This window comes from Strix uralensis, chromosome 17 (assembly GCF_047716275.1).
Source record: "Strix uralensis isolate ZFMK-TIS-50842 chromosome 17, bStrUra1, whole genome shotgun sequence".
Taxonomy (NCBI): Eukaryota; Metazoa; Chordata; class Aves; order Strigiformes; family Strigidae; genus Strix; species Strix uralensis.
This window is the reverse complement of record NC_133988.1, coordinates 15474606-15482016: the sequence shown is the minus strand read 5'-3', so window position 1 is coordinate 15482016 and position 7411 is coordinate 15474606. Positions and strand designations below refer to the sequence as shown.

General features: G+C 43.4%; 1 long non-coding RNA gene across 3 annotated transcripts; it reads left to right on the top strand.

Moving 5' to 3' along the window:
• The first annotated feature begins 23 nt into the window (after positions 1–23).
• Positions 24–6782, top strand: LOC141951364 (uncharacterized). Of its 3 annotated transcripts, none has more exons than XR_012631337.1 (3): positions 24–82; positions 876–1148; positions 5328–6782. It is a non-coding gene; the product is annotated as an uncharacterized LOC141951364 (long non-coding RNA). The 3 variants fall into 3 exon arrangements; XR_012631338.1 differs by lacking the exon at positions 24–82 and adding an exon at positions 93–157; XR_012631339.1 differs by lacking the exon at positions 24–82 and adding an exon at positions 186–443.
• The last annotated feature ends 629 nt before the right edge of the window (positions 6783–7411 follow it).

Below are 7411 nucleotides of genomic sequence, written 5' to 3'. Positions count from 1 at the left end.
ATGGCATCACGGGAAACAGGGGGGCGGCGGCCGCGGGGCATGATGGGAAGGGGGTCGGACACCCCAGGCGCCATGGCGGGAGGTGAGGGGAGGGGAGGGGAGGGGAGGTTGTGGCTGGTTGTCGTCTCTCTCCAGCCTCAGCGCAGGAAAACTTGGGGTGAGGCCACGCACGGGGCCTTTGGCTGGACATAGGCTGCTGTGAGGCTGCCCCGGTCGCCTCACCGCTTGGCTCACCGCTGCCATCGTGGTGGTCTCGGGCGTCTGCTCGTGCCACCCAGCCCTTCAGAACCAGCCCAGCATGGCGGTGAACTGGGTGTCAGCGGGCCCTCAGCACCGAGCCAAGGGCAATAGGAAAAGGTTTAAGGTGTAGTGACCTACGTGTAAGCCACGAATGTGGTTTGGGCAAAAAGGCTACTGGAAGGCCATACCTGAAAAAAACAAATGTGAGGAATGGCCCCTTGTGAGCTATAAAATCCTATGTTTAGCGTATTTTTGCAACTTTGTTTTTAGTAGTCTGCTTTTCTTAAACTAATTTTTAAAATCTTACCAATTTCCTTCTCCTCTTGAAAATGCCATGCTTAATATTCAGTGTGTCATGAATTAATTTTGTTAATAATCTTGCAATATATACAGGTATTTTTATACTAATTTGGAAAAACTGAGCTAGAGAGTGACTAAATGATCACGGTTCCTTATGGTTATCTTACAAACGTTAACATTGAGGCTTCAGTTCCAACCAAAAGACCATTTTCTAAAACTGAACTTGCTGAAGTTTGTGCTCTGCATTATCTCATCAAAAGCAACTTTGCAACATTTGTTTATGCATCAAACTGACAAGTACATTGTTACACAGTGTTTCTTATTTTTCTGACCAGGTTCGTTCCTATTGTCTTGAAGGGAAGCTGGCAAAAGCTTGAAGATCATGAGAGGGCACGTTGTCTTTTATGTTTAATACACTTGACTGCTCTCCGTGCCAGTCACAACATCTGAACAGCACGACTTCATGCCAGCATGCAAATTTTGTACATTGGAGATGTTCCAGCTTCTCCTATTGAAAACTGAAGTAATTCCACAGTGCACACAGCGTCTTTGGCACTTCTTTGCACTGTCCTCTGCTGCACAAGAGCCAATTATTCACAAAGGTGTTGGTGAGTTATGCAAGACAGACTATTGTCTGCTTCACACAGTACAAGGCTACCAAGGTCATTTGGTATTACCAAAGAGCTGGTAACTTAGGGTGGATTTGAAATAGCTCCGTATCATGTGGCAAAGTCCTGGAGTCATCCGTCTCCTTGGAAAGACCTCATTCTTCTAAGGATATGGTGACTTGAAGATGAAAATCCACTGTACTCCATTGCACCTCAGACCTCTATGTGCCTGACGTGCAATAATAGTCTCACCTGGGTCTCCATTCTGCATTCCTTCTCTTAAAACAAATGTAACCCAAAGTTACTGTATCTGTCTTCTTCCTCTGGGAGGAAGAACTGATGTGTTTAGTCTCTTTGTTTCATTGCTGTTTCTGAGATTATTTTGATTCAGTTGGAAACATTCATGCATTTCCTTTCAGTAAGGTCTCTTAAATTATGTTACTAGTGATGGGGATTTTTTTCAGGCTTGAAGAATAACAGTAACCTCAAGTACACTTCCATTTTGAAAAGTGACTATAAAAATAGCATCATAGGACTCGTTTTTGTTTCTCACTAAGTCTGTACTAGGACTGGCTTCAGCCATAGAAGAGAATAAGTGCCTATGTTTGGAGGAAATCATGGGAATCTTTAAAAAGCAGTACCTTTCATTGTTCCACAGCAGGGAAATGTGTTGACTTTGCCAGTTTACTGTCTTAGATTTGCGTATTCGTAGCTATGTTCAGGACAGATACTGGTGCACTACTTTGAAAACTCTAGCGTCTTTGGCCCCGCTTAATAAAGCAGATAGGTGCAGGCTGTAGAAGTCGGCTGAGGACCTGTTCACAGCTGGCAGAGTTAGAAGAAGGAGGCCTTAGGCAGGCAACAGTCCCCTACGTAAAGGAGGCTTGTTTTCCTGCTTGTTAAAAGGCAAGGGAAGGTCTTTACTTTTGTCACTGTTAAGTGAGTGAAGTTTCTGCATCCTCTTGCTTGGGGGAAAGTAAAACAGATTTTGGAGTTTTACTTCTGATTGCTGTGGTGGTTGGCCCAGCTGGGATAGGCAAGCCTGCAGGAAGGAGCAGTTTGAGTACGTGGCTGCGCTCTCCTTCGATGCCACGTGTTTGAGATCAGACATCTCTCTGGGTGAAGCTGACTTAGGGGCTTCCTGAACTTCCTTGACTGATCTCCCAGACACTACATATGGTCGGTTAACAAGGATGAAGATGTTTCTCCTACCTAGATGTCCTGCAAATTTTGAAACTTGGAATTTAGTTTGCAGGCTTGGAGGGCAAGTGGTGCTTAGTTTATTGTTTATCATCATTGGTCGTATTCTGCCTTCTGTATCACTTGTTCAACTGCAGTGTCATGAGATGAGATAATTGATATTAAAGTGCCTCTACTTGTTAGTTTACACATTTCTGATGCATTTAAAATCAGTAACAAGGGCTGTTGACAATGCACAAGGGAAAATAAAATTTAATAGATTCTTTTTGCATCCAGAATTACTTTGCAAAACTGATGGTGCACAGGGGACTAGATTCCTAGATGAAAACGAAGCTTTGCTGAAATCTGCGAGCTACTCGCACAGATTGCACCCGGCATGCATGTGGGCAGGAGCTGGATGAATAAGGAGATATTATTTCTTACTGCATCTACCATTGAAATAGAACTGGGCAACAGTTCAATAGCAAAGTATAATGTAATTAATCTGTTCTTCTCGTGACCGTTTCTTTTTTTTTTTTTCCAGAAGTTAGGGCTTTACTCAGACCAACAGTTCACCTAAACCCATCTGCAGTACTTGCTGTAAAAGAGTAGGATGAACATAGCTGTTGTGTCACTTCAGTTTCCTCTTTATTAATGTTTAAGTGACTAACTCTGAATTCCTTAACTGTACAATGTGATAGTTCAATAAAGTCATGAAGCCTCCCCAGAAATACATACACAGAAACAGAATGCAGTACGTCTGTAAAGAAAGAAACACAAAGAAAATAGAAGAAACTCCCCCCTTTGTCATACAGAGAAGGCAAGACAAAAGCCAAGTATAAGAAGTCATTTGAAAAATCCCACCACCACAAAAAACACCCTTGTGTGATACTTCTGAAGCAGGTTCCAAAGAGCAAACTCCACAGTATGTAGGACAGATCAGGACATTAATAAATAATGCATGTTCTCCATCACAGAGATTTTAATTTATCCTATCAACATGAGTCAATTAATAATTAAAAAGGGCACTGTGATCCTCATATGGGAGGTCCTATAACATGGAAATTCAAGCAGTTTAAGATGCAGTAGATTGCTCTCTATTAAAAAACATGTTAAGGGATTGACTGTATTACTATCTTAATTATATTTTAAGCAGCAAGATTTTGATGTGCATTTAAGCATTATAGTGTGGCATTTGCAATCCAAACATTACAGGATTAAGTCTCACCAAGTACAGTAAAACCAGGGGAAGTAGCTGATTATAAACACAAATAAAACTAACATAGATATCTTTTATGAAATGCTAAGACTAAGCAAAAAGCACCACTTATATATCAGTTTCTCTCATCCAAGCTTATTTTAATAATTCAGTTAAATTTAAATTTTTTAACTATATAACTTTCACCACAGCCCTTCCCTTTTAAAATTACTTGAGGTTTAAATAATTTAATTACTTTTACATGTACAAAATTACTGCTGTTCCTCAGAACAAAAGACACTAGAGTTTAAGTAGTGCATCAATATCTGTCCCAAACATAGCTATGAATATGCAAATCTAAGTGAGTTTTGTCAATATGTTTTTCTGCAGCAGGATGATGACAGAAATTCTGCCCATGGACACATATCCTTTTGATTAAACAGTTTAATTTTATTTTTGGACATTTAAACTAACTCAGAGTAGAATTAGCTTAACCATGGTCTTCATAAATTATGATGGATGAGGTGTCCAAGCGATTTGTTTGCTGAATGTGTTCTGCCATTTCTGAACACACCATGTACAAGGCTTTTAACTCACTCAGGTTTTAGTTTTAGGAAATTTTTAGTAATAAAAAAATGCTAAACAGAGTTACAATCACAAAAGAGCTTCTCTAGGAAGTGGTATAATTCCTGTTACTTTAAACTTTTAAAATTAGGAGAAAATCCTAAGAGGAAACAGTTTTGTGTGTGCATTACTTGATCTAAATATGTATTTTCAGCTTGATGCCATTCAAAACAATTTTACCACTGACCAAAAGTCAGAGTCACCATTAAACTACAATATCTTGTATTTTATAGAGAAGCTGCATGACTTGGGTGAGGTTCTAAAGGAACTGAGGGAGAAAACGATACACAAAATAAATCAGCTCTCCAGGATTTCAGAAAGAGAGGATTTGGGAGACCCTAGTTCCCCATCCTGAGATGGTGATCTTCTGACTGTGCATCTTCTCTTGACTCTCCCATGAGGAGAAGTCTGGTATCATCCTTTTCACATTAGTTTTCTGTTTGATGCTGATTGTGCTGTCTTGAACTTCTTCATCTTTTCAGGGCAAACATTGGTTTTGCTCTCTGACAGATCACTTTAAAAATTCGAGTGGACAGGCATTTTTAATTAGAGTCAAAACAAAGTCAAATCAGGCTGAAATAAACTGCATTCTGTTCTAGCACAACATTAGCCCTTAAATAAATAGTGAGAAGCCTGGGCTGCCTCTGTACAGCAGATGGCATTACAGGTAATATTTATCATACTCCAATCCCAAGGCTAAGATACTAGGGAGGGAGGATTGACGTCAGCTACAAGTGAATCAGTCTTAATACAAGCTGAACAATTGCTTGTGCCTTCAACAGTTGATTACATTGTACAGCACTTCTGCTTAGTGCTCCCCGTTGCATTTATTAGTCTGTCTGAGCAAGCCTAGCAGGAAGAGTTCATTTTGTTTTGCAGCTTAAATGAACTGATGTAAATAGATCTTGGACTTTGAGGTGGGAAGATTCCACCCAGCTGCAGTAACCAGGGGGATGCCCTTTGCCCCAGTTTTTGTGCCAAATTTGTGCATTTGAGAATTTTAAACAAATATCACTTGGCAGGATATCGACCCTCAGGGTACAAGAATAATACAGAGTGAGCCAGCGGGGCATGTACTGGGAGGGATTTACGAGGAGGTCTATCAGGACTGATACTGAACAGTGGGGAAAACTAAGTCTGTCCTATTTCATTAAAAATGGTTGTTCTTTGTCTTACAGGAGCCGAGTGATCCTCTGAATGAAAACCAATAGCAATTTTTCATCTGGGTACAGCGTCATCACGCAGGAGTGAAAGAGTTCAGCAAAGGTTACTAATTATTACGTAAATGATGTAGTCTTCCTTGGTTGTCTGGGCAGACCTGGGAGGGTGACCAGGGATGGAGGAGTGTGAACTGCTCACGGTATGCTTTGTCTTGGGAGCCCTTACCATAACACACAGTCATGCTCTGCCAACTCTGTTTGACAGCCTTGTGCTCATACCGAGTTTCTCAGTCTGCGAGCCACGGCTGATTGGCAACAGGGTACGGAGAGCGTCCTGTCCAGCTCTGGGAAACACGCTGTGATGAGGCATGGGGAACTCAGGTTTAGTTGGAAGTGTGGCGGGGGGTCACAGGTGGAGAAGCAATGCACGCTCAGCAACTGTAGGACAGATCACCTTGCACTAAGCAGAGCTGCCTCAGGGCACCCTGGCACTTCAGGCAGTATTAAAATCTGCTGCCTTAAAGAAAAAGGGGTTAGGACAGGCTGGACTTCCCCTAGAAGGGACCTGAACAATGAGGAGGAAGAATGAGGGGAGGGAAGGAATGACTCTGGGGGGGAAACCCTGAAAATATGTGCTTCCCTTTCCTGTTAGAGATATGGGAGGGGGTGAGGCAGCAACGTTTGCTGCTGAGGAGAACTACCTTGCAAGTACTGTTTGTCATCTCACACACCCTGATGGGCCTTGGCAGCAGCAGCACACCCTTATCTCCAGCATGTTGCCAAAGTCGGCTGTGCCGCAGTTTCCTAATTCACCAAGGCTGGGACTGAGCTGCTCTTTGTGTTCCCTGCACTTTTCTTCTCCCCATTCTAACGGGCAGATTAATTTTTTAATCAGTTTGGGTACAATTTCAGCTTTAGGTGGAAAATTTTCATGCGTTGCTTAAGCCTTTAGCAGTTTAAAGGGGAAGAATATTGCTCTGTCAAGATACACAGCAAGTGAAATGCCTACTGTCTCTTAACGCTATTATAATGATGGTGCTTCAATAACATTCCCCATGGGTTGGGTCCATGGAGTATGCCGCAGAGCTTTTCCTTTCACTGGAGTCAGCTTGGGGTTGTTTCACGCCTACTTTTGCTTTATTTACACCCGTCTGTTGTTTTGTTATTTACATATCTCGGGTTACATAACGCAGCAGCAGCCTCTTTAGGTGTCTGTGGGGGCATTAAATGAATTTGCACCCGTTGTGCAGAGCTACCTGCTAGGCACTTCCAAAGGGACAAGCCATTTTCCACACTCGCAAGCAGCGTGGAAAACCGAGCTACAGAAGATAAGGAATTGGGTCTTTTTAAAATGTTGATGCCTTGAAGTTGTCGGTGTCTTTGAAGTTGTCCAGGGGGCCACCCGAAAGCTGTCTTGCTGCCTTTGTATCACGCTCACCTGCAATTAAAATCATTTTAGTGGTTTTTGTGTGATGACTGCATACTGCGGCCTTCTTGTGAGGGTTTTGTTTGGCATTTCACGTCCCGTACCCAAAATGGATTAATGCTCTGCACTTTCATGAATTTCCACAGAAACCACACAAACATCACGTGCCGTCGTGAGCTGGCTCTCTCCCTAACTGCACCCCGCCGGGGAAAACAGGAGGAGTCGTCCTTTAAAAATAAATTTTTGTGTGGTATGACTCACATAACCGTCCTTAATAGCCAGAAAGTACAAACGGCCACCGAGTCCCTTCAAGTTATTTGGAGCACGCGAGACATGCGGCCCGATATGGGCGTGGAGGGCAAGTATCTGGGTTAGGCGCAGCCTCGCTCGCCCCGGTGTTGAAAACATAATTGAAATAATTACAGGTAAAAAAAACGTAGCAAGCAGGGGAACCGTCTCCCCAGCCGATGCCCCCGTGTGGGGCCGAGGGGCTCTGAGGCCGCTTCACCGTGGCGCTGAGGGGAAAGGGGCGGGGGGGCTGAGGAGGGGGGGCGGCCCCGCCGTGCCGCAGCCGCCGCCGCGGGGGCTGCTGGGAGCCGCTCGGTGTTATTGTCCCGCAACATGCAAATGAGCCGCGGCGGAGAACCAATGGGAGCGCCTGCCGGCTGCTGCGCAA